Below are 27,284 nucleotides of genomic sequence, written 5' to 3' on the forward strand. Positions count from 1 at the left end.
TGCCAGGCCTAGAACGCTAGTACTGAGAGGACACTAAACTAGCGCAGGTTTATCTAGACTCGTGTCAGGCTTGTAAAATAGCGAAGCTGAGTGAGAACACTGCAACTACAATGTTCTGAAAACCCTGTTGAACTCTGTGTTCTTGCCTACATAGAGCAAATGATCAGGAAGCATAAAACGGAGCTCAGGCAATTCGCCCTTGTGTTTACCTGTAGATCCCTTTTTAAATAAATTTTTCACATAGCTCTAACCCTGTGATCTTCATCCTAAATTGGGGTTCCGATTTAATTATATACAAACCGTGAGAATTCAGCCCTACTTCCCTGCTGATACTGTGCTAAGGTACGGCTAGTTCTTTGAAGTATAGTCTTCCTGAAGTGATGATAGAGCATGCTAAAGTGGTCGATTGTATCTGGTCAGAAAACTGGTTTTAATGTATTAATAACGGAAATAAGCTAAGTTGGCCTACCATTTTAGAGTTCACAGAAACCTTTCACGTGTTATGCATTTGATCCTTGCAACAACCCACTCTATGAGGAAGTGGGTCAGGTGCTGTTTTTACTTCAGTTTGACAGATGAGAGGTCCTGGGCCCAGAGATAGGACGTTGCTTCCTTATGTTCACATATTTAGCATGGTGTGAACCCTTAACTCTCATCGCAGATAAATGTCACTCCGGGTCCAGGTCTCTTTCCACCACACCTCACTGGCCTCTATGTAGAGTTCTGTCACTTGCTTCATCTGATGTCAGAGTCCAGCGACCTCTTTCAGAGAGGTCATGGTCTCATACAGCCCAGCAAAGAATCCGGGAAACATTTCTCCATGGCTGATCTGTCTCTCCGGTGTCCAGGCTCCTAGGCCTGATACTTTCCAGGAGTAAAACTTGCCTTTGTATCAGTTAATCAGCACCCCCTGTCCCCGACGCCCACTAACCTTCTGCCTGCAGCCAACCGGAGAGCAAAACCTACTTATTGTAGACTTGGGAGCCATTTCTTCACCATGTTGCTGTAATACAAAATGGAAAAAGGGGTCTTAATTTTTATTTGACTCTTTAAAGAAACACTTCTCTGGGCATCATCTCTTATAGTTTTTACAACAAACGTGGGAGAGCAGCAGGCTACGGTCAGTATCCTCACATAACAGCGAGTAAGCAAGAGCAGTGAATAAGGGCAGGAAGCAGCTAACCAAGCTATCCAAGGCCACCCACGTAGTAAGTGCAGAGCCAGGATGATATCTCTGGGCATCCATGCATTCTGATTCCCAGTCCACTGTGCCCTCCATGGCTCCATGGGGCCACTTCTATGATGCCAGCAACAGTTCTTTCTTTCATGTCCCAATTACTCTCCTTGCTGCTTCCCACGTTTGCCATGCCCATTCCGATCTCTCTGCCTATGTTCGCCTTTTTCTCATTCTCCTAGGAACAGTTTTTCTCCTCTCCTCTGTCTGTATAAATCTTGCACGCCCTTCCAGTCCCAGTTTTGCAATCCTCTCCTACCTCCTTTCCAGATGCTCTAGTCCACCTCAACCTCTGTCTTCTCAGAAACCAGTTGCACATACAGCCTGACTATGAATGGCTACTCTACCTCTTTCCTATGTGTGAGGTTTTCTGTCTCGCTGTTATTCCCTACTGGGTTTTAAGGTCACTAATGAGTGAACACTTTAAGTTTCTTCTCTCAGTTTCCTCTCTGGGTACCCTAGTGCCTGGAACGATGCCAGCTGTATAAAGGGCCACCGCACATGCGTGCTTGTGGATTAAGTCTATGCCTCTTCTTTCCCCTCGACGTGGCTACGTCCTTGAATTCCTTACAGTTGCTAGCACAGTGCCAGGCACGAACAAGATTCATTAAGCTGGACCGAATATGTCCTCTTGAATCTCCTAGTGTTTCCATGATACGCAGGAAAGTGCTTTGGATCCATCATGGAGATCTATTAAACTTTCCTAGTTTGTGTGTATTTATTTTATGCAAGAAGATAGGCTTTGTCAAAAAAAAATATGCCATGAATTATTAGTTCAAGCTCAAGGTTTAATTTTCTGAGGCCATTGTATTATTTTTATTGAACCCATCAGTTTCTGTATATCTCTTTTTCTTTATTTTGCACTTCTCTCCATCCATCCTGGGAAGCGTATTGTTTAATTCCTATTACTTAAGAACTCTCAGTAAAATGGAGATTAATTCAGGTTTAAGGTATACCGTCCGACCGATGAGATTATCATTTAAAAATAAAATCTGCCTGCTACTTCAGCCACAGAATGGGGCTGAACCCAAGACAGCAGAGTCCATCCAGGCCCAGGATGGCAGGTAATCACATTATCTGAGCTGTGGCGTAAGCAACTGGGCAGCCTTATGAGGGGAGGAAAATATTCCAGGCCCTCTTCTCTTACCAATTCACTCATGGTTCCTGTTTGAAAGGTCAATGGGCTGAATGGAAAGGAGAAGCTTATCCATCTTGCTCCTTCTAGAACCACACTGTCAATTCCAGCATCTCCTGAGTGCCTCTTACTGTCCAAGACAACAGAATGCTAATATAATACATGCAGAAATAATGAAAGGAGATATAGAAAATGGCACTGAGAATGGAATGCCTACCCTTGCCCCGCACCATTGCAAATGACACATCATAAAAGCCAGGGTGACTCCTGGAATACTATGGATGTCAATAAGTGGTTTAAAATGTGGGCAGTGTTGCAATCTTCTGTGCACTGTCAGCTGAGGTTTGGAGAGCTAAAAATCATTCAAAAGATCCAGGATTCTTAATTCAGAATGTCTGGTTTGACTCCTGAAATGGCCAAATTTTGGCTGTTTAGCCTTGAGCAAATCACGTTGCCTTTCTGAGATGTAGTCTTTTCGCAAGTAGAAAGGAATACAAATGTTTTCCCTATCTAGTTCATAGAGTTCTGGTACCAATTACATAGAATGACGGTATTCAGACCTGAACTTCAGCCTTGGCTCTCCCTCCAGTCTCCAGCCTGTGAGTGCATCCTGTAGATTTTGGACTTGTCAGTCTCCATAGAAGCATGAGCCAATTCCTTGAATTAAATCACTCTGTCTCTCTATTGCGCTCCCTCTGCGCGTGCGCGCGCACACACGCGCACATACACACACACTCATACATCTTATTGGTTCTGTTTCTCTGGAAAACCCTGACTCGTGCAACCTTTTGTAACAGGGCTGGTTCTAAAGAGCAGACTCTTGGGGATGAGTTTTCTGAATGGGTGTGGATTTTCTGGATTTGACTCTTTAATTTGATTATATTTAAAGGCACTAATGACTGTTTCCAGTAGTAAAGAGCACCCTGATAGACCATGATGTGATGTGGCAATAGAGATACACAGAATCTCACCACTGGATACTCTTAATCAAATACTTATAAGAGGAGAGGATCTGGGTGACCATGCATACAATACCTTCAAACATTTTTGTCAAACTAAAGGGTACAATGGGAATTTATGGTTGTTCCTAATGACAATCAGCAAAATGAGAAAAGAAAAGGATGGCTCAGAGATTTCAGTTCCCTGCTCAAGCACTGCATAAATGACCCGAAAGCTTCTATGTCTGCCTTGAAAGAGACCCTTCTCATCCGTAGCCAGGGGGGCTGAAGTTGCTGAAAAGAAAACATGGAGTCTCATGCTGTGATTCTGGCTGAATTACAAAGCAAATTGAATTCCCCACCTCACTGCATATATCTACCCTTAAAGTGAAGGCACTGATTAAGAAGGAATGGGATTCTGACTGTTGGAATGGGAACATGTGGGAAGACCTTGATGAGGCTGGGAACATTGAGCCCCTAAACACTTATAAGTCACCTACCGAATCAAGCAGAAGCAGCCTCTCCACCCCAGGCTGTGGAGGTTAACCCTGCCTTGCCCAAGGAAGGTGTGGTGGCCTCCCCTGAGGAAATGTCCCTGAGAGACACTCCTCAGGTCCCGGCCCCACCACCCGTCTCTTCCTCTAGACCTATAACAAGACTCAAGTCTCAGCAGGCCCCTTAAGATTAAGTAAAAAGTGTAACCCATGAGAAAAGTGTGCTGCACTCCAAAATAGCTACTAGATTTTCCTACTTTATACAGACAGAAATAGAGAGATGTGTGGGGATGGATCTCAAGGGTGTGGGGTAACAGTGGAAGGAAACGTAAAGTTGGATCAGTGCAAATATATTGATGTGGCCCCACTAAGCAGAGATCGTGCATTTATTGTTGCAGCTTGGAGAGTTAGAAAGGGCTCTAGGAGTTTGTTTGTTTGTTTGTTTGCTTGCTTGCTTGTTTGGCTAACACATGGCCCAAAATGTGGTCCACAGCAAGTGAGCTATAGATCACAGACCTTCCCTTGGTTTACTGTAGAAGAAAGGGTTTGAAGGCTTAGGGAGACTTGAGTGTTAGAATGCATTTGTTATTTAAGGCCTTCTCACCCACCCTGGGAGGGTCTGCAGGACATACCCTTGGCACCTGCTGTGAGGAATAAATTTGCGAGGGGATCCCCAGCATCCTTGAATATCTCCATGATTGCTCTTCTCTGTAGACCAGAACTTACAGTGGAAACCTAAAGGCAGTAGGAGTGATATAGGGAAGAGGCACGAGAACTACACAAAGTAACTAAATAGCAAACCAGGTTGTATTCAGAGCCTGCTAAGTGCTGCTGGAAATGGAAACCTGGTTGATCAGCCATATGGCCAGACCAGGAGGGACCTACAAAACAAAGGACGATTCCTGAGGAGACTACTAACAACTGTTTACCCATCATACCATTAATGATGATCCATACTGTAAAAGGAAAATGAAGCTGTACCTTATACAAAGATAAACCTAACCATTCATTCCATTCTTTACTCCCTGTAATCAGTAATTTTTCATAGAAACTAAGAAGCAGGTATAAACCCAATTGCTCAAATATTCAAAGTCTCATTCTCTGACTCTGAGAGGAGACCATGCTCTGTCTATGGAGTGTTATTCCTTCTCTAATAAACTTTCCTTCATCTCTAACTCTGGCCCTCTCTTGAATTCTTTCCTGTGTGGAAGCCAAGGACCCTCTCTCTCTCTCTCGGCGTAGGACTTGAGTCCCCATTTGGGGGATTCGCCCCATCCTGTACCAGGAGTAAATTGTACCCCCAGGTTGGCAGGGACCAGCCAAGTGGCGTCACTCAAACTCCAAAGGTAAGGTGGGCATGGTTACCATAATGGACAGCAAAGTCAAAGCAGCAAGCAGAATAGTCTGACTCCCAGAGACCCATGGAGTTGGCTAGTTGATCATGATGTTGTTCCTAGAAGAGAAATATATAGGAAGCCTACTAAATTATTACTTGATCTGCATAACCAGAAAAATTCTAGGTCAAGTGAACAAAAGTCTAATTTGGAAGACGAATAACCAAAATCACAGCCCCTGAATCAATTCCCAGACTTGAGTCAGTACACTAAACCCAAAACCTCTTGAATGTAGGGGAGGCTGGGTCTTTGCAAAAGACCTTTTGGAGACTCAGTTACAGAGCCAGCTAGGTGGCAATACCTTGCAGGGCTGGGGCAAGGTTCTCCGGGAGGCTGTATATACTCTGATTCGTCATCCCATATGCGGTGCTGTCTCTCCCATAGCTAGGGTTCACAGGTCCAGGAATCAAGGGGTGCAAATGGGTTTGGGACTGCTCACTGACCACTAGCACATGCTTCTCATGCCTGTGAATCAACAGGCAAAGAAGGGAGTTACTGTGCTGGCTGAAGTTTTCTATCTTGACCACCATGGGGAAATAGGACTGCCAGTCCACAGTAGAGGTATGGCAGAGTATTTCTGGAATACAGGAGATCCCTTAAGGCACCCCTTAGTAATAACATGCCCTGTGATTAAACTCGGTGGAAAAGTATAACAATCAAATTTAGTCCAGACCCTTCAGAAGTGAAGGACTGGGGCACCCTACTGGAGAAAGAACCGCAACCAGCTGAGGTGCCTTGCTGAGGACAAAAGGAATATGGAATGGGTAGTAGAAGAAGGTAGCTATAAATACCAGCTATGAAGGGGTGACCAGCTACAAAATGGATGATTTTAATTGTTATGAGTAGTTCTTCCTTGTTTTGTTATGAACATGTTCCTATACCTATAACCTGCCTGTCTATCTAATAACTTTTCCTTCCCTCTGTTTCCCCCTATCTTGTAACATAAGGTCTATTGACTTGGTATCATATTATTTAAGCATGGTCAAACTTGCACCAAACTTGCACTTTGCATCCTCTTGTGGTGAAAGAGTTAGGGTATTTTCATTGGTACGCAGGATAGTTGTGTCATCATAGGTGCAAGTATGCCTTTGTCATTGTCTTTGTTTGGAGATTAAGTACAGTTTAAGGAGATACATATGGGTACCAAGATGACAAGGGGTGAACTTATGATAGTTAATCTTGTATGTCAACTTGGTCCCTAGATATGTGGTCAAACTTTATTCTGGATGTTTCTGAGAGGAAATTTTGGATGAGATTTAACACTTAAATAAGTGGAACTTGAGTACTATAGATTGCACCCCTTAATGCATGTGGGCATCATCCAATCAGTCGAAGGCCTGAACATACCTCCCCCCGATCAAGATGGACTCTGCAGCATCGGCTCTCCCCTGGTCTCCAGCCTGCCAGCCCACCCTACAGGTTTTGGACTTGCTGGTCTCCTGTTTAAAAAAATATGCCCAGGATTTGTTTTAATTAGGTATGATAAGATGACAGAAAGGAGGACAACTGCCTTTGAAAGAAGAGTTTATTACTCACAGTTCCTCAGAGGATGGAAGGCATGGCACACCACCCACTGCCACATGGGATCACTCGCATGGAGAGGCAGAGAGAGAGGAACTTGGACAAAGCCTTTATTACTATGGTAGCAGGGAGTAGCTAAGTGGAGATGTCCCCTATTGGGCAGGAAGCCAAACACAAATGTCGAAGGCTTGTGGATGGAGGGTTTGTAATAATAAAGGTTTTTACACACCTGCAAGGACATTGGAGTGGCACAGGTGCGAACAGCCTTGAGCCATTAGCACAGCCACATGACCCCAAGATGCCAAAACATCAATTACAGAATATCGAAAGTAGTTATCACATCCTCATAAATGTGTGAGCCGACCATGTAAACCTCTCAGTCTCTCTTTCTCTCTCTAGACCTATATCTATCTTTATCTCTCTCTGTTTCTATCTGGGGCTCTCTCTGTGCCTCTGTCTTAAATATATATGACTTCATATATATAAGGAATGAAAGAAGAACAGTAGTAGGTGCTGTGGCATAGAGTTTTATATAAATATAAAGACAGCTGGAGAAATGTGATTCCAGTATTAAATCACCTATCTATAGTAGGTTTAAATTACTTTATTTCACCTTATTGACTTTATATACATGGTGGCTATTCAATTCTACCATTTTCCAGTAAGGGTGATCAAAGAATCATCCATAGGACTAATCTACTATTTTGCCAAATTCTAAAATGTTGCAAATAAGGTCAATGCAAAATTACGCCTTTTTCCTCCCTTTCCTTTCCTTTTCTTTTTTTACAATTGGGAAGAAATTCTACAAGTTACTTTCAAAGCACACACAAAAGTGTGTGTTTATTTATGCAGCAGGGATATGCTAGAGCTGGCTCAAACCAGCTGATGATAGTCCATCATTAAAATTTTAGAAAATTTTGTGAGCCAGTTAGTAAGCATACCATTAGTAAATATGAATTATATAAAATTACAATAAAATAAATTACCTTAAAACTGTGTACTCTCTGAAAGAAGATATGTACTAAGAAGGGCTCCCGGTGGGTAACAGGGCTCAAATTTAAAAACAGCCTAGTAGCCATTTCAAAACAGAGGCCTCTCATGCAAGCCATGCTTTATAGGGAGAAGCCTGCACTAAACTGTCTGCCTCACACATTGAACTGCCCGCCTGCACTGTGTTCCTGTGGTCGGAACTAATCCTTACAATGGAGTTCTTGGAATTATATTTCAACCAACAGGACTGAGGCTTTTCCCATCCAGTCGGACCTACACAACTGTTCCGTCAGCATCTCCGCCAATCAGAGCGGCTCCATTCTGATCAATCAGGACAGCATCTTTTGAACAAGTCAAACTGTGAGGATTTGGATCCCTCATTTGCATGAGGACAGACACCAGAGGCGGGGACCTCTGTCTACATAAATCAGCTCCCTTCTGGTTCAGAGGGTGCATTTTCCCTTTCAAACAAAGGCAGAAGACGGTGTTTCCCCAGCTGGAGCTGTCACACCAAAGAAATCTCCCTGGACCAGAGCAGAGAAGACCAGAGCAGGTGGAGCCCACCTGAGCAGAGCAAAGCTACCTCTTTCTCCAGGGCAGCCTCGTCCCAAGACCACCTCTCCCCAGGGCCATCTCACAGCCTCACAGCCATGCTGTATCACAATTGAGCTGTTTGCACTGAATAAAGTTTTCTCCTTCACTGCACCCCAAGTTGGAGGTTACTGTTGGTGGTGAATGGGGTGCAAATGACCATTGGCCGATCAAACCAAAGTCAGTAAACACTCAAAACATGGTTTTCCTGGTTAATTTACTACATTTTACTATTAAGCTGTGCCGTTGGGGTTATTTTCATCTACTGTATCTGTGTGATGAAAAAAACAATAAGTGGCATTTTACTGCCCATCTCTTCCAAAACTCTGCATTCAGTGACAGCACATTTGTAGCTTGAAATCAGTCGTGGTGGGAGAAATTAGATCAGAGAAATTGGTAAGCGTGTGCTGCAAATTTGCCCCTCCTCCTACAGAGTTGGTTGTTAAACATTAACAGCACACCATGTATGTATGTATGTATGTATGTATGTGTGTGTGTGTGTATGTACATGTTTATATATGTATGTAGACATACTTCTATTTGCGAGGGGGCAGAGGATTTAACTGAAGTCACAGAAAGAGCTAGCTCAAGAGATGAGAAAAGGAAGGTGGAATAATGAAAAGAGCACTCCTGTGGTAGTAAGGTGGCTCAAGTCTTAGTTGTCAGACCCGAGGCAAGTCCTTTCACGATTCTCCCTGTAAACTGAGAAGTTCACAGTCAGTAATCACAGTGCTCCATCCATCTCTAATACTGTATGAATCTCTGGTCTACAATATAACTCTATAGTTATAGTTAAATGAAATATATATATATATATGTATATATAATTTTCATGATTTAACATGTATTTTCTAAATGTTTTACACATGGAAAGGTATACATTGTAATTTGTACATTAATCAGGCATAATGCGTGATTAATGTACATATTACAATATAATTTTATTATACTGCCTTCCATAAGGACTAGAATTTTGTCAGTAGGTGGGAGGCACTGTTGTTGTCCCACTTCATTGACCTTTCCTTTCACACACACACCCTCCAAGGGATAACTACTAATGTGCTGTTTCGCTGTAATAAATTTCCTTGTCTTGCTCCTTTGTAATCTTTGCCCCCAGTGACTCCTAACTCCTACCAGTCCCCAGGTGATCTCTGGCCTGCTTTCTGTCAATATATATTAGTTAGCATTTTATGGAATTTTACATAAATTTGATCATAGAGTATATACTCATTTTGTCTGGCCACTTACACTCCACATACTGAGATATTTTTTAAGTTGTAGCATTCCCGTCCATGAATTCCCGTCCATTGCTAGGTGTATTCCATTATATGGAAATACCACTTTTTTTTTAGTTTTAATTTCTCAATTACAGTTGACATTCAATACTATTTTATATTAGTTTCAGGTGAACAGCATAGTGGTTAGACACTATGTATCTTTTCATGTGTCGATGGACTTTAGGGGTGTTTCATTATTTGGCCATTACAAATAAAGCTTCTCTGAACATTCCAAATACAAGTTTCTGTCTGTACATATGCTTTCCATTCTCTCGGGCAAATTCCTAGGACAAGCATGTCTGGATTGTATGGTAGATGTATGGGCAATAGTTTAAGAAACTGCCTGCTATGATCTGAATGTTCGTTTCCCTCCAGAATTCTTATTTTGAAATCCTAATGTTCCATGTGATGGTATTAGGAGGTGGGGCCTTTGGGAGGTGATTAGATCATGATGCAAAACCCTCACGGATGGCATTAATACCCTTGTAATAGAGACTCCAGAGAGCTAGCTCACCCCTTCCATGATGTGAGAACGCGGTGAGAATGTGCCTGGCACCAACCAGGAAGAGGGCCCTCACCAAACCGCGACCATGCTGGCTCTTTTATCTTAGACTTCCTGGTCCCCAGAACTGTAAGAATACATTTCTGTTGTCTATCAGCCACCCAGTCTGAGCTATTTTGTTACAGCAGCCTCGATGGACTAAAACTGATTGCCAAACACTTTTACAATGTAGTCCTGCCATTTTACAGTCCCGTCAGCAGTTTAAGTTTTAGTTCCTCCACATCCTTGCCAGGACTTGATAAAATCAGCATTTTAAACTTTAGCCATTCCAATAGGTGCGTAGTGGTACAGTGCACTTTAAAAATTTAACCATTAAAAATATTTCTTTTCAAATTATTACACTGTAAAATGCATGCTTTTTTTTTTGCATAGTTGTATGAGGTTTAACAAAGGTATAGGTTAGTGTAACCATCACCATAACCAGGATATGGAACTGTTCCATCACACCACTACCTTGGCCCCAAATCTCGGCAACCACCAATCTATTTTCCATCAGTATAATTTTGTCATTTTGAGAATGTTATATAAATGAAATTATAGTGAACCTTGTAATCTATCCAAGTTGTTGCATGCATCAACAGTTCATTCAATTTAAACGTATGAATGTACCATGGTTTGTTTTATCCATTTATCTGTTGAAAGACAGTGTTTGTGAAATATGCATAGACCTGTCATAAACATTTGCATACAGGTTTTTTAGTAAAAATAAGTTTTTAATTTTTTAGGTTAGATACCCAGCAGTTGGATTGCTGGATCATGGGAAGTGTAGGTTTAGTTTGGAAGAAGGATTTCCAGTCGAGGTGGCAGAGTAAGTAAATGCTGTGCTTGCCTCTGCTCACAGCCACACCAAAATTACAACCGAAACACACAACCACCATCATTGAGAATCACCTGATGTCTAGTTGAGCAAAAGTCCTACGACTAAGAACATATGGAAGAAGCCACCTCGAGACTGGTGGAAAGGTGGAGATGAGGAACAGGCTGGCCCCACACTCGCATGTGGTAGTTAAAAATCAGGAGGGATCTCTCAGCTGCGGAGTGAGGTGTCCCAGCCCCACAGCAGGCTCCCGAGCCCAGGGTTCCAGCGCCTGGAAGAGAAGTCCCCACGACATCTGGATGTGAAAATCAGTGGAGATTGTGTCTGAGTGAGAACCAGGGCTGCGGGAGTCCCAGGCCTTTCTCTTAAAGGGCCAGTGCACAGATGAACCTGCTGAAGAACTCATTCGCTCTGAGATCCAGTGCTGGGGCAGCAGCTCAAAAGGTGCCAGGGCCATACACAGAGGAACTGAATTGTCTGGCTTCAGGGCGAGGGCTGGAAGGGCAGCCTTCTTCCAGACAGAAGTGCTGGAAGAGGCCACTGTTCTTTTGTTGAGCCCTCCCCCTCCACATACAGTGATCAGGCCGCCTCGATATCTGAGTCTCCATCAACCTGACTAACACTGGTCACCCAGCCCTGGTGAAATCCTGAGACCCCCACCCTACCCAACTTGCAGGCCCACCCAAGCCACTTCCAGTGGCTTTTCCATACAAACAGTCTGTTTCGGTTCATGCTGCGGACTTCCCTAAAAATCTCTCAAAGGTTCACAAAACCCAAACACACATCATCTGGCCTGGCATGTGCCCTTAACCTCATGCTGTGCAGCCCCGAGTCCGGCGCTAGCGGCAGTAAGCCTCAGTTCGAGGCTTACCCTCTAGAGGCCCCTCCCAAGCACAGTGTGGGTGGAGGCTATCTGAAGATTACTTGGTGGCTCATGCCAGGTAGCCCCGGACAGGGTACAGGCTGCGACTGAACTTGGCCTGAGGCAGGGTCCGTCCCAGGAGGTCCCAGGGCCAGCACGCCCAGTGGCTGGCTTTGGACGCAGCACCAAGGGGCTGCATCCGAGGATGACACACCCAAGGGGCAGACTGGGAAAGCACCAGAGCCCTGTTTAAAGCAAATCCTTCCCTGTGGGGTCAGCCCCTGCACAACAGCTCCTCCACTATAGTCAACAGCCAGTCCTCACAAACAATCAGCCTGAGGGTCAATCCCTTGACATGCAAACAGCAACCAAGGCACAACTACAGCAAGAGGGCACACACAACCCATACAAGGGACACACCTGGAGCACCTGGCTCAGGCGATCAGGGAGACTGCGCCACTGGGCCTCACAGGACACCTACTACATAAGGCCACTCTTCTAAGACTGGGAGTCATAGCAGCCCTACCTAATGCATAGAAACAAATACAGAGAAGTGGCCAAAATCAGGAGACAAAGACACATGTCCCAAATGAAACAACAAACAAAGCTCCAGAAAAAGAACTAAACAAAATGGAGACAAGCAATCTACCAGATGCAGAGTTCAAAACACTGGTTATAAGGATGCTCAATTAACTTAGGGGAAGAAGAGATGAACTCACTGAGCACTTTAACAAAGAGACAGAAAACATGAAAAAGCCAGTCAGGTGTGAAGAATACAATAACCGAAATGAAGAATACATTATAGGGAATCAACAATAGATTAGATGAAGCAGAGGATCGAATCAGCGATTTAGAAGATAAAGTAGCAGAAAACACCCAAACAGAACAGCAATAACAACGACAAATTCAAAAAATTGAGGATAGTTTAAGGGGCCTCTGAAACAACGTCACACATATACCAACGCTCGCAGCATAAGGGTACCAGAAGGAGAAGAGAGAGCGAGCAAGGAATTGAAAGCCTATTTGAAGAAATAATGATGGAAAACTTACCTAAGCAGGAAAAGGAAATAGACATCCAAGCCCAGGAAGTGCTGAGAGTCCCAAACAAGATATATCCAAAATACATTCAGAAGACATGTGCATTCTTATGTCCATTGTAGCATTATTTACAATAGCCAAGATATGGAAGCAATCTAAGTGCCCATCAATAGATGAATGGTTAATGAAGTGGTACATATATACAATGAAATATTACTCAGCCATTAAAAAAAATGAAATATTGCCATCTGCAACAACAACGATGGTCCTCTAGGATGTTAGGCTATGTGAAATAAGTCAGACAGAGAAAGGCAAATGTCACGTGATTTCACCTACACGTGGAACCTAAAGAACAAAATAAACAAACAAAACAGGAACAAACTCATAGATTCAGAGAACAGTTTGTTGGTTGCCAGATGGGGGCAGGTGGGGATGGGTGAAAAAGGGGAAGGGATTAAGAAGTATAAATTGGTAGTTACCAAATAGTCAAGAGGATGTAAAGTATAGCATAAGGAATATTGTGATAAATATGTATGCTGTCAGATGAGTACTAGATCTATCAGGGCGATCGCTTCATAAGTTATATAAATGTCTAATCACTATGTTTTACACATGAAACTACACCTAATATAATATTTACATATAATATGATATAATTAATATAATATAAAACATAACATAACATGATATTGTATAATATGATATGATATAATGTATGCCAAGTGTAATTGGAAAATAAATATATATATATATATATATATATATATATATATAGCTTTTAAATAGATAGATAGATAGATAGATAGATAGATAGATAGACAGACAGATAAATTTGGAAGAAATTGCCAAACCACTGTCTTCCAAATTTATTTATTGCTAAAAGTGGTTCCAACTTTTAGCATTCACATCAGCAATGTCTGAGAGTTCCAATCGCTCCACATCATCCCCAGCACTTGATGAGGTGTGTGTGTGTGGGTGGAGGGGGAGTGTGTGTAAGTGTGTGTATATAATTTTAGCCATCTGAATAGGTGTGTATTAGTATCTCAGATTTGTTTGGATTTCCTAATAGCTAATGATGTTGAACACTGTTCATGTGCTTGTGTGCCATCCTTATATCATCTTTCTTGAAGTCGCAGTGTCTGTTGCTCACATTACAACTAGGTTGTTCATTCACTTACAGAGTTCTGAGAGTTGTTTTTCTGTTTCTCTTTCATTTGCTTTTTTTTGAGATTTATTTTTTAAATAATTTTCTTCAATTACGGTTGGCATACCATATTATATTAGTTTCGGGTGTACAACATAGTGATTAGACATTTACATAGCTTGCAAAGTGATCACCTCAATAGCTCGAGTACCCATCTGACACCATACATGGTTATTACAATATTATTGACTATATTCCTTATGCTATACTTCACATCCCCATGACTATTTTGTAACTACCAATTTGTACCAAGAGTTCTTTATATATTATGAATACAAATCCTGTTTCAGATATTTGAGTTGCAAACATTTCCTGGGCTGTAGCTTATTCTTTCCTTCTTTAATAGTGTCTTTAGAAGAACAAAAGTTTTTAAATTTGAAGTCCAACTTATCCACTATCTTATTTATGGATCATGATTTTAATGTCATATCTAATAAGTCCTTGCCAAACCCTAATTTATAAAGATATTCCCTTATGCTTTTTCTCAAAGTTTCATAATTTTACAGTTTACCTTTAGACCTTTTATCCACTTTGGGTTAGCTTTTACATAAGGGGTCAGGCTTATGTGGAGGTTCATTGTTTAGCATACAATTGAACATTTCTAATGCATAGATATAAGTTTGATTTTTGTGTGCTGACCTTGTATTCTGCTGCCTTGTTAAACTCCCTTATTGGTTTTAGAGGTTTTCTTTTATAAATTCTTTGCGTTTTCATACGTAGACATTTATGTTGACTGCGAGTAAGAATTATTTTACTTTTTACTTTCCAAGCTGCATATAAACTCATTTATTTTTCTTGCCTTATTTCATCAGCTCAGACTTTCAGTGCGATGTTGGTATAGAACTTCATTACATGGTACCTGATCTCAGGGGAAATGCTTTCAGTAATTCAACAGTAAATATAATGTTGGCTGTAGGTTTTGTTTTTGTTTTCTTTTTGTAAATGTGTTTTATCTGTTTGAGGCAGTACCAGTCTATTCCTACATTTATGAGAGTTTTAATCATGAGTGCATGTTGGACTTTGTCAGAATGCTTTCTTTGCATCGATTGTGATGGTCTTGTGGTTTTTCTTCTTTGTTAATATGGTGGATTACATTGTTTACTTTCCAAATGTTGAACCAGCTTGGCATTCCCATGATCTATTTCTCTTGATCAGGGTGTATTATTCTTTTTAATATGTTGCTGGACGTGATCTGCTAATATTTTCTTCACAATTGTTTTTCATCTATGTCTTTTAGGGGTATTGGACTGTAGATAACTTTTTCAGTAATGTCTTTATCTGGTTTTAGTGTCAAGGTAATCTCAGCCTCATAACATGAGTTGTGGAATTCTGAAGTATTCCTTCCTCTTAAATTTTCTGCAAGAATATGTATACAGTGTAAATTATTCATTCTTTAACTGTTTGGAAAGATTTTCCAATGAAATCACAAGTACCTGGAGATTTTCTTTTTGGAATGTTTTTGACTACAAATTCAATTTATTTAACAGTTATAAGGATATTCACACTGCCTATTTAATCTTAGGGGTATTTCTTTTTTTAATAATTAGTCTATCTTTACCTAAATTGTCCAGATTTCATCATAGAGTCATTTGTACTATTTCATTTTAACTAAACAACAAAAAAAATTTTTTTAGGCCAGGCAACCCTTGGTTGACCTCACAGATTGCAAGGACCTTGTCAGCTTACAACCCCTTACTTTTTTATATTTTATGTCTACAGCACCTGGTCTTCTTGGGTGGTCTTCCATCCAAGTACTAACCAGGCCCGACCCTGCTTAGCTTCTGACATCAGACGGAATCGGGCTTGTTCAGGGTAGCATGGCTGTAGACTTAACTAAACAAACTCTTGATCAGCAAAATCAGAGAATTGGTGAAAAAAATCTAGATAACATGGATTAATGTCTTGTGGCCCAGTGTTGTCTGTCCTTGGCCATTAAGGGTACTGAAAGGGAGAAAAACAAAAACAAAAACTTCTGACATCCAGGCTAGGACTTGCCATTCTATCATTGGACATTTAAAAAATCTCACAGAATGCCAACTTCAGATGAGGTCATTCTGAGGCCACGATTAAGTGAGACAAAACAAAGGCACATCAAAATTTCTTTTCAAAGCACAGACAAAAGCAAGACCACTGTACAAGCCACCACGCACCCCTTTCTTAGCTTATATGAGTGACTGCCAGTTTTGTTTTTGCTTTCTTTGATTCATTGTTTTTAGCAGTTACATCTTTAAACTCTCTCTAATCTGTTCTCTCTATACAAGAGGGTTATTAAGATACTCAGTGACAGGCATGCTTGCTATTCCTGACAGCATCCAATCCAGATCAAAACTCTGCTTCCTTAAACCCTCACCCAAATCACCTAACACAAACCCAAATCCTTTAATATGCCTTTCCATCACCCTCTTACTTATACTGCCCATCTTTCCCCATTGTGTGCATGTTCCCTCATGGCAACAAATGATAAATCCAACTTGTTCAGTACAAATGTGTTCCTGGTGGTCTTTAGCTAGAAGGCATTGACATACTGTATCACATTAAACTTGATGACAAACCAAAACGAAGAATCAAATATGATTACTACAATAACCCCATATGCTAATATTTATAAAGTAATTTTCAGTTCACAAAGACATTTATTTTGTATGCTTTCAACCAACAATTCCAAGGCCTTGAGACTGAGAAGAGGGCCAACATAATGGTGGTGATCTTGACAATAAAAAGAGCGAAAACCAAACATAAAATATATTGAAAATGGATTTCCATGCTAGTGGAACAGGAGAAGAAAAGCAAAGTTGTGTTTTAGACAATGAGTTTGAGATGAGGACCTGACAACCAGGTGATACCCTATGGGCTACAGAAGGCAAGTCCCAAATTCTTCAAGTTCCAGAGCATAGGGCTTCCGAACAAACCATCCCTTTGGACTGTTACCAAACTTTCCCAAGCCCAGTCCCTAGCCTCCACAATGTTTCAACAAGCATAATGAGACTAATGAGACCCTATAAATCTAAATGTGACCTCTGTGTACTTCTATTTTTTTAACTCCTCCCCACCACAACAGACAACACCAACCCACTTAGAGGTTATCCAAACGATCTATATATTCGGAAGTAGAAGGAAAGGTAAAATTCACTCGAGGGAACTGATTACAGAACAGCACTATCTAACAAACAGCACTACCTAACAGAACTCTGCACTGATAGAAATGCTCTGTATTTGCGCTGTGAACAGTACAACAGCTGCTATTCACATGTAGCTCTTGAGCACTTCAAATGTAGCTGGTGAGACTGAGAGACTGAATTTTCAATTTTACTTATTTTTAATCTATTTAAATAGTCACATATGACTAGTGGCTACCATATTAGAGAATGCAGCTCTAGCAGAAGTCTCCTCTCCTACTGGTGGACCAGACTCAATCACGTGTCTTCACCACCAAACGTGACTGCTTGGAAAATTTTAATTCACTTAGAGCCACAGTTCTTCATAAAGTCCCACATACTTCAAACATGCTAATCGAAAGCAATAGTTGCTTTTAGTTTCTTATTTTACCATTGCCTTCTTTTATTTTTAATAATTGACAGGTATTGCCGATGTATTGCATTGTGCCTATGTGATGAATGCTTCTCAGAGAATTAAGGATCTTTCGAGGGAAGGGCATGAAGGCCCACGTAACTGATCTTAGCATGAATTTGTCCAAGTCGTTTTCATCCTTTCCACTGTGTCGTGTTACCCTGATCCTAGGCCTTAAGCCAAATTCGATAGTTGAATTTTGCTAGAATATGGAGTGAATTCATCCTGTGGTGTCTAACCTGGGGATATAATCACAGCAATTGATGTGGAAAATGTTTTCACAGTCAAAACCAAACTTTCCCCTGCACCGTTAAATCAAATCATTCCTAAAGACTGTTCCTATATCGATTAGTTATTTATTTTCTAAATATGAAGTGAATTTCAGTTCTCTTGCCTACTGGAAAAAAATGCTGCTTACCTTCAGAACAGCATGAACAAATATTCCTCCGCCCCTGATATATTTCTACACCCTATAAGGCATTAGATGATCAGAAAACATATAGAGGCAAATTTTATTTTTGAAACACACACACTTGAGGAAGTATAGCTTTCTGCAAACATCTCAGTTATTATCCCTTTATCACTATCAATGTCTTTCTACTCACTTGTTCAAATGAAGGAGGAAGCTACACTTATATTAAAATTTGTTGCCTGGAACATAAATTCTATTTTGTCCCTTTGTAGATTGTAGCACCTTTGAGATTTCCGGGTTGTGGAGCAGACTGTTGGATATAGGTCTGGGGTCAAAAGAGGACTGTGCATGGGATATGAATTTCAGTGTCTATAGCATTTAGATGGTGACTGCAGTTAAGCAAGTAAACCTTGGGATATTGGGAAGATTACACACCCCCTTCAAGTGATTCGCCTTGAATAAAGGGAAGGGCATGAAGGCCCACGTAACTGAGCAGATAAGAAAAGGGCGGACTCTTATGCGGGCTCATAAAATACAAATGTCTTAGGAGTCATGTCCCTAGCTGAATAGGTGATGACATTGAAACTTTGGGTTTTGCTTCAATGTGTTTTTTAAAGACCCCAATTTAGTTTTTGTCATGCACTTATAGAATAGGTACATCTTACTATTTTAACCCTCATAAGGCATCTTTATTTCCAACTCTGTGGTTGAGACATGCTGAGCACCTTCCTGGAGACCTTATGGATAAACACTTCCCCATCTTCTTCTTTTCCTCTTAAAAAGATGCTTTTCTTTTTCTAGCACATTGATTGACATTTCATCAAAATTCCAGTGTCATCTTTGTGTTGTTTATATATAGACCCCTTCCACAATAGCATACTTTACACTTGTCTGCTGTTTGTGTCTACCACACCTATATCCTTGGGACACCTATTTCTCCTTCATAGGCCATTGTTTATTTAGGTCTCATATCTTTGAACGTGTGCCCTAAGACAGTTAACCTCTCTTTTCTTACAGACTACTGAATCTTTCTCAGGGTCACGAATGAAAGGGAACATAACAGAAGTATTTTGTGTACTAAATCGTAATCACATTTCAGTCCTGCCTCCTTAAGACAGGCAGAGGATAGAGACAGAATAGCAAAAGATCTAATAGAACCAGAAACAGAAACAGCGGGAGACAGGACAGCCTGACAGACTGGCAGCGGGTTGGACAGACAGAGAAAGGCCAAGAGATGGACAGAGCCAGATATAAGCCCCCTCCCTCCACACACAGAAAAGACAGGTAGACAGGGATACACAGAAAGAAAAGGCAGATCTATAGATAGATGATAGATTGATGATGATGATGATGATGATGATGACGACGACGACGACAGATAATAGATAGATAGAGACAGAGACAGAGATATAGTGAGACAGAGAGCAACAGAGAGACAGGGACATGTACAAATGAGGACAGACAAGGGCAGTTACCAATAGAGACAGGGAGACAGGCAGAGGCTGACAGACACAAGTAGGGAGGACAGAGACAGACAGACTGTGAGGCAGAGACAGTAAAATACAAACAGAAAGAGAGAGACACACAGAAAGAGAGGTAGAGGTAGTGACATAGGGGGCATGTGTGTGTGTGTGAGAGAGAGACAGACAGACAGACAGACAGACTGAGACAGATACAGACAGAAACAGAAAGAGAAAGACAGAGACAGACAAAAAGAAAAAGAGGGACAGAGCCACAGAGAGATACAGGTAAAAACAGGCATAGTCAGAAGCCATAGAGAGACAGAGACAGAAAGATAGAGACCCAGACAGACAGACAGACGTAGATCGACAGAGATAGAAACAGAAAGAGATGATAAGACAGAGACAAAGAGTGACAAAGATAGACAGAAAGAGACAGAGGTAGACAAAGACAGATGGACAGAGATAGACAAGGATGCAGACAGAGACAATAGAGACAGAGATTGGGAATGACAGAGAGACTGTGACAGATACACAAAGAGAGAAAGACAGAGACAGGGATAAATCCTCATCATTGTCAAAGACTGCATGGCATCTCATAAAGGTACCCATCCTTTGGCGTGCCATTTAGTTTGTAGTCACTTAGTCACTTAGTCTGATTGTTTCCTGTAGCATTTCCATGACCATACATCTTGTCCTTCCTCCCCTTCTCCCCATTCCTTTATCGGGAAGCTGTAAAACAAAGTGAGTGTTAATGTGGGAAGCTCTGTCTCTATTGTCTCTGTCTGCATCCTTGTCTATCTCTGTCCACCTGTCTTTGTCTACCTCTGTCTCTTTCTGTCTATCTTTGTCACTCTTTGTCTCTGTCTTATCATCTCTTTCTGTTTCTATCTCTGTCGATCTACGTCTGTCTGTCTGTCTGGGTCTCTATCTTTCTGTCTCTGTCTCTCTATGGCTTCTGACTATGCCTGTTTTTACCTGTATCTCTCTGTGGCTCTGTCCCTCTTTTTCTTTTTGTCTGTCTCTGTCTTTCTCTTTCTGTTTCTGTCTGTATCTGTCTCAGTCTGTCTGTCTGTCTGTCTGTCTCTCTCTCACACACACACACATGCCCCCTATGTCACTACCTCTACCTCTCTTTCTGTGTGTCTCTCTCTTTCTGTTTGTATTTTACTGTCTCTGCCTCACAGTCTGTCTGTCTCTGTCCTCCCTACTTGTGTCTGTCAGCCTCTGCCTGTCTCCCTGTCTCTATTGGTAACTGCCCTTGTCTGTCCTCATTTGTACATGTCCCTGTCTCTCTGTTGCTCTCTGTCTCACTATATCTCTGTCTCTGTCTCTATCTATCTATTATCTGTCGTCGTCGTCGTCATCATCATCATCATCATCATCAATCTATCATCTATCTATAGATCTGCCTTTTCTTTCTGTGTATCCCTGTCTACCTGTCTTTTCTGTGTGTGGAGGGAGGGGGCTTATATCTGGCTCTGTCCATCTCTTGGCCTTTCTCTGTCTGTCCAACCCGCTGCCAGTCTGTCAGGCTGTCCTGTCTCCCGCTGTTTCTGTTTCTGGTTCTATTAGATCTTTTGCTATTCTGTCTCTATCCTCTGCCTCTCTTAAGGAGGCAGGACTGAAATGTGATTACGATTTAGTACACAAAATACTTCTGTTATGTTCCCTTTCATTCGTGACCCTGAGAAAGATTCAGTAGTCTGTAAGAAAAGAGAGGTTAACTGTCTTAGGGCACACGTTCAAAGATATGAGACCTAAATAAACAATGGCCTATGAAGGAGAAATAGGTGTCCCAAGGATATAGGTGTGGTAGACACAAACAGCAGACAAGTGTAAAGTATGCTATTGTGGAAGGGGTCTATATATAAACAACACAAAGATGACACTGGAATTTTGATGAAATGTCAATCAATGTGCTAGAAAAAGAAAAGCATCTTTTTAAGAGGAAAAGAAGAAGATGGGGAAGTGTTTATCCATAAGGTCTCCAGGAAGGTGCTCAGCATGTCTCAACCACAGAGTTTGGAAATAAAGATGCCTTATGAGGGTTAAAATAGTAAGATGTACCTATTCTATAAGTGCATGACAAAAACTAAATTGGGGTCTTTAAAAAACACATTGAAGCAAAACCCAAAGTTTCAATGTCATCACCTATTCAGCTAGGGACATGACTCCTAAGACATTTGTATTTTATGAGCCCGCATAAGAGTCCGCCCTTTTCTTATCTGCTCAGTTACGTGGGCCTTCATGCCCTTCCCTTTATTCAAGGTGAATCACTTGAAGGGGGTGTGTAATCTTCCCAATATCCCAAGGTTTACTTGCTTAACTGCAGTCACCATCTAAATGCTATAGACACTGAAATTCATATCCCATGCACAGTCCTCTTTTGACCCCAGACCTATATCCAACAGTCTGCTCCACAACCCGGAAATCTCAAAGGTGCTACAATCTACAAAGGGACAAAATAGAATTTATGTTCCAGGCAACAAATTTTAATATAAGTGTAGCTTCCTCCTTCATTTGAACAAGTGAGTAGAAAGACATTGATAGTGATAAAGGGATAATAACTGAGATGTTTGCAGAAAGCTATACTTCCTCAAGTGTGTGTGTTTCAAAAATAAAATTTGCCTCTATATGTTTTCTGATCATCTAATGCCTTATAGGGTGTAGAAATATATCAGGGGCGGAGGAATATTTGTTCATGCTGTTCTGAAGGTAAGCAGCATTTTTTTCCAGTAGGCAAGAGAACTGAAATTCACTTCATATTTAGAAAATAAATAACTAATCGATATAGGAACAGTCTTTAGGAATGATTTGATTTAACGGTGCAGGGGAAAGTTTGGTTTTGACTGTGAAAACATTTTCCACATCAATTGCTGTGATTATATCCCCAGGTTAGACACCACAGGATGAATTCACTCCATATTCTAGCAAAATTCAACTATCGAATTTGGCTTAAGGCCTAGGATCAGGGTAACACGACACAGTGGAAAGGATGAAAACGACTTGGACAAATTCATGCTAAGATCAGTTACGTGGGCCTTCATGCCCTTCCCTCGAAAGATCCTTAATTCTCTGAGAAGCATTCATCACATAGGCACAATGCAATACATCGGCAATACCTGTCAATTATTAAAAATAAAAGAAGGCAATGGTAAAAATAAGAAACTAAAAGCAACTATTGCTTTCGATTAGCATGTTTGAAGTATGTGGGACTTTATGAAGAACTGTGGCTCTAAGTGAATTAAAATTTTCCAAGCAGTCACGTTTGGTGGTGAAGACACGTGATTGAGTCTGGTCCACCAGTAGGAGAGGAGACTTCTGCTAGAGCTGCATTCTCTAATATGGTAGCCACTAGTCATATGTGACTATTTAAATAGATTAAAAATAAGTAAAATTGAAAATTCAGTCTCTCAGTCTCACCAGCTACATTTGAAGTGCTCAAGAGCTACATGTGAATAGCAGCTGTTGTACTGTTCACAGCGCAAATACAGAGCATTTCTATCAGTGCAGAGTTCTGTTAGGTAGTGCTGTTTGTTAGATAGTGCTGTTCTGTAATCAGTTCCCTCGAGTGAATTTTACCTTTCCTTCTACTTCCGAATATATAGATCGTTTGGATAACCTCTAAGTGGGTTGGTGTTGTCTGTTGTGGTGGGGAGGAGTTAAAAAAATAGAAGTACACAGAGGTCACATTTAGATTTATAGGGTCTCATTAGTCTCATTATGCTTGTTGAAACATTGTGGAGGCTAGGGACTGGGCTTGGGAAAGTTTGGTAACAGTCCAAAGGGATGGTTTGTTCGGAAGCCCTATGCTCTGGAACTTGAAGAATTTGGGACTTGCCTTCTGTAGCCCATAGGGTATCACCTGGTTGTCAGGTCCTCATCTCAAACTCATTGTCTAAAACACAACTTTGCTTTTCTTCTCCTGTTCCACTAGCATGGAAATCCATTTTCAATATATTTTATGTTTGGTTTTCGCTCTTTTATTGTCAAGATCACCACCATTATGTTGGCCCTCTTCTCAGTCTCAAGGCCTTGGAATTGTTGGTTGAAAGCATACAAAATAAATGTCTTTGTGAACTGAAAATTACTTTATAAATATTAGCATATGGGGTTATTGTAGTAATCATATTTGATTCTTCGTTTTGGTTTGTCATCAAGTTTAATGTGATACAGTATGTCAATGCCTTCTAGCTAAAGACCACCAGGAACACATTTGTACTGAACAAGTTGGATTTATCATTTGTTGCCATGAGGGAACATGCACACAATGGGGAAAGATGGGCAGTATAAGTAAGAGGGTGATGGAAAGGCATATTAAAGGATTTGGGTTTGTGTTAGGTGATTTGGGTGAGGGTTTAAGGAAGCAGAGTTTTGATCTGGATTGGATGCTGTCAGGAATAGCAAGCATGCCTGTCACTGAGTATCTTAATAACCCTCTTGTATAGAGAGAACAGATTAGAGAGAGTTTAAAGATGTAACTGCTAAAAACAATGAATCAAAGAAAGCAAAAACAAAACTGGCAGTCACTCATATAAGCTAAGAAAGGGGTGCGTGGTGGCTTGTACAGTGGTCTTGCTTTTGTCTGTGCTTTGAAAAGAAATTTTGATGTGCCTTTGTTTTGTCTCACTTAATCGTGGCCTCAGAATGACCTCATCTGAAGTTGGCATTCTGTGAGATTTTTTAAATGTCCAATGATAGAATGGCAAGTCCTAGCCTGGATGTCAGAAGTTTTTTGTTTTTGTTTTTCTCCCTTTCAGTACCCTTAATGGCCAAGGACAGACAACACTGGGCCACAAGACATTAATCCATGTTATCTAGATTTTTTTCACCAATTCTCTGATTTTGCTGATCAAGAGTTTGTTTAGTTAAGTCTACAGCCATGCTACCCTGAACAAGCCCGATTCCGTCTGATGTCAGAAGCTAAGCAGGGTCGGGCCTGGTTAGTACTTGGATGGAAGACCACCCAAGAAGACCAGGTGCTGTAGACATAAAATATAAAAAAGTAAGGGGTTGTAAGCTGACAAGGTCCTTGCAATCTGTGAGGTCAACCAAGGGTTGCCTGGCCTAAAAAAATTTTTTTTGTTGTTTAGTTAAAATGAAATAGTACAAATGACTCTATGATGAAATCTGGACAATTTAGGTAAAGATAGACTAATTATTAAAAAAAGAAATACCCCTAAGATTAAATAGGCAGTGTGAATATCCTTATAACTGTTAAATAAATTGAATTTGTAGTCAAAAACATTCCAAAAAGAAAATCTCCAGGTACTTGTGATTTCATTGGAAAATCTTTCCAAACAGTTAAAGAATGAATAATTTACACTGTATACATATTCTTGCAGAAAATTTAAGAGGAAGGAATACTTCAGAATTCCACAACTCATGTTATGAGGCTGAGATTACCTTGACACTAAAACCAGATAAAGACATTACTGAAAAAGTTATCTACAGTCCAATACCCCTAAAAGACATAGATGAAAAACAATTGTGAAGAAAATATTAGCAGATCACGTCCAGCAACATATTAAAAAGAATAATACACCCTGATCAAGAGAAATAGATCATGGGAATGCCAAGCTGGTTCAACATTTGGAAAGTAAACAATGTAATCCACCATATTAACAAAGAAGAAAAACCACAAGACCATCACAATCGATGCAAAGAAAGCATTCTGACAAAGTCCAACATGCACTCATGATTAAAACTCTCATAAATGTAGGAATAGACTGGTACTGCCTCAAACAGATAAAACACATTTACAAAAAGAAAACAAAAACAAAAACCTACAGCCAACATTATATTTACTGTTGAATTACTGAAAGCATTTCCCCTGAGATCAGGTACCATGTAATGAAGTTCTATACCAACATCGCACTGAAAGTCTGAGCTGATGAAATAAGGCAAGAAAAATAAATGAGTTTATATGCAGCTTGGAAAGTAAAAAGTAAAATAATTCTTACTCGCAGTCAACATAAATGTCTACGTATGAAAACGCAAAGAATTTATAAAAGAAAACCTCTAAAACCAATAAGGGAGTTTAACAAGGCAGCAGAATACAAGGTCAGCACACAAAAATCAAACTTATATCTATGCATTAGAAATGTTCAATTGTATGCTAAACAATGAACCTCCACATAAGCCTGACCCCTTATGTAAAAGCTAACCCAAAGTGGATAAAAGGTCTAAAGGTAAACTGTAAAATTATGAAACTTTGAGAAAAAGCATAAGGGAATATCTTTATAAATTAGGGTTTGGCAAGGACTTATTAGATATGACATTAAAATCATGATCCATAAATAAGATAGTGGATAAGTTGGACTTCAAATTTAAAAACTTTTGTTCTTCTAAAGACACTATTAAAGAAGGAAAGAATAAGCTACAGCCCAGGAAATGTTTGCAACTCAAATATCTGAAACAGGATTTGTATTCATAATATATAAAGAACTCTTGGTACAAATTGGTAGTTACAAAATAGTCATGGGGATGTGAAGTATAGCATAAGGAATATAGTCAATAATATTGTAATAACCATGTATGGTGTCAGATGGGTACTCGAGCTATTGAGGTGATCACTTTGCAAGCTATGTAAATGTCTAATCACTATGTTGTACACCCGAAACTAATATAATATGGTATGCCAACCGTAATTGAAGAAAATTATTTAAAAAATAAATCTCAAAAAAAAGCAAATGAAAGAGAAACAGAAAAACAACTCTCAGAACTCTGTAAGTGAATGAACAACCTAGTTGTAATGTGAGCAACAGACACTGCGACTTCAAGAAAGATGATATAAGGATGGCACACAAGCACATGAACAGTGTTCAACATCATTAGCTATTAGGAAAATCCAAACAAATCTGAGATACTAATACACACCTATTCAGATGGCTAAAATTATATACACACACTTACACACACTCCCCCTCCACCCACACACACACACCTCATCAAGTGCTGGGGATGATGTGGAGCGATTGGAACTCTCAGACATTGCTGATGTGAATGCTAAAAGTTGGAACCACTTTTAGCAATAAATAAATTTGGAAGACAGTGGTTTGGCAATTTCTTCCAAATTTATCTATCTGTCTGTCTATCTATCTATCTATCTATCTATCTATCTATCTATTTAAAAGCTATATATATATATATATATATATATATATATATATATTTATTTTCCAATTACACTTGGCATACATTATATCATATCATATTATACAATATCATGTTATGTTATGTTTTATATTATATTAATTATATCATATTATATGTAAATATTATATTAGGTGTAGTTTCATGTGTAAAACATAGTGATTAGACATTTATATAACTTATGAAGCGATCGCCCTGATAGATCTAGTACTCATCTGACAGCATACATATTTATCACAATATTCCTTATGCTATACTTTACATCCTCTTGACTATTTGGTAACTACCAATTTATACTTCTTAATCCCTTCCCCTTTTTCACCCATCCCCACCTGCCCCCATCTGGCAACCAACAAACTGTTCTCTGAATCTATGAGTTTGTTCCTGTTTTGTTTGTTTATTTTGTTCTTTAGGTTCCACGTGTAGGTGAAATCACGTGACATTTGCCTTTCTCTGTCTGACTTATTTCACATAGCCTAACATCCTAGAGGACCATCGTTGTTGTTGCAGATGGCAATATTTCATTTTTTTTAATGGCTGAGTAATATTTCATTGTATATATGTACCACTTCATTAACCATTCATCTATTGATGGGCACTTAGATTGCTTCCATATCTTGGCTATTGTAA

General features: G+C 40.2%; 2 pseudogenes; one reads left to right on the plus strand and one right to left on the minus strand.

Annotated features, from left to right (window-relative positions):
* Positions 1-15,767: 15,767 nt before the first annotated feature.
* On the minus strand, positions 15,768-15,886 carry LOC118608288 (annotated as a pseudogene).
* Positions 15,887-24,371: 8,485 nt separating this feature from the next.
* On the plus strand, positions 24,372-24,490 carry LOC118608289 (annotated as a pseudogene).
* Positions 24,491-27,284: the final 2,794 nt, after the last annotated feature.

Source organism: Rousettus aegyptiacus, unplaced genomic scaffold (assembly GCF_014176215.1).
Source record: "Rousettus aegyptiacus isolate mRouAeg1 unplaced genomic scaffold, mRouAeg1.p scaffold_m13_p_9, whole genome shotgun sequence".
NCBI classification, from domain to species: Eukaryota; Metazoa; Chordata; class Mammalia; order Chiroptera; family Pteropodidae; genus Rousettus; species Rousettus aegyptiacus.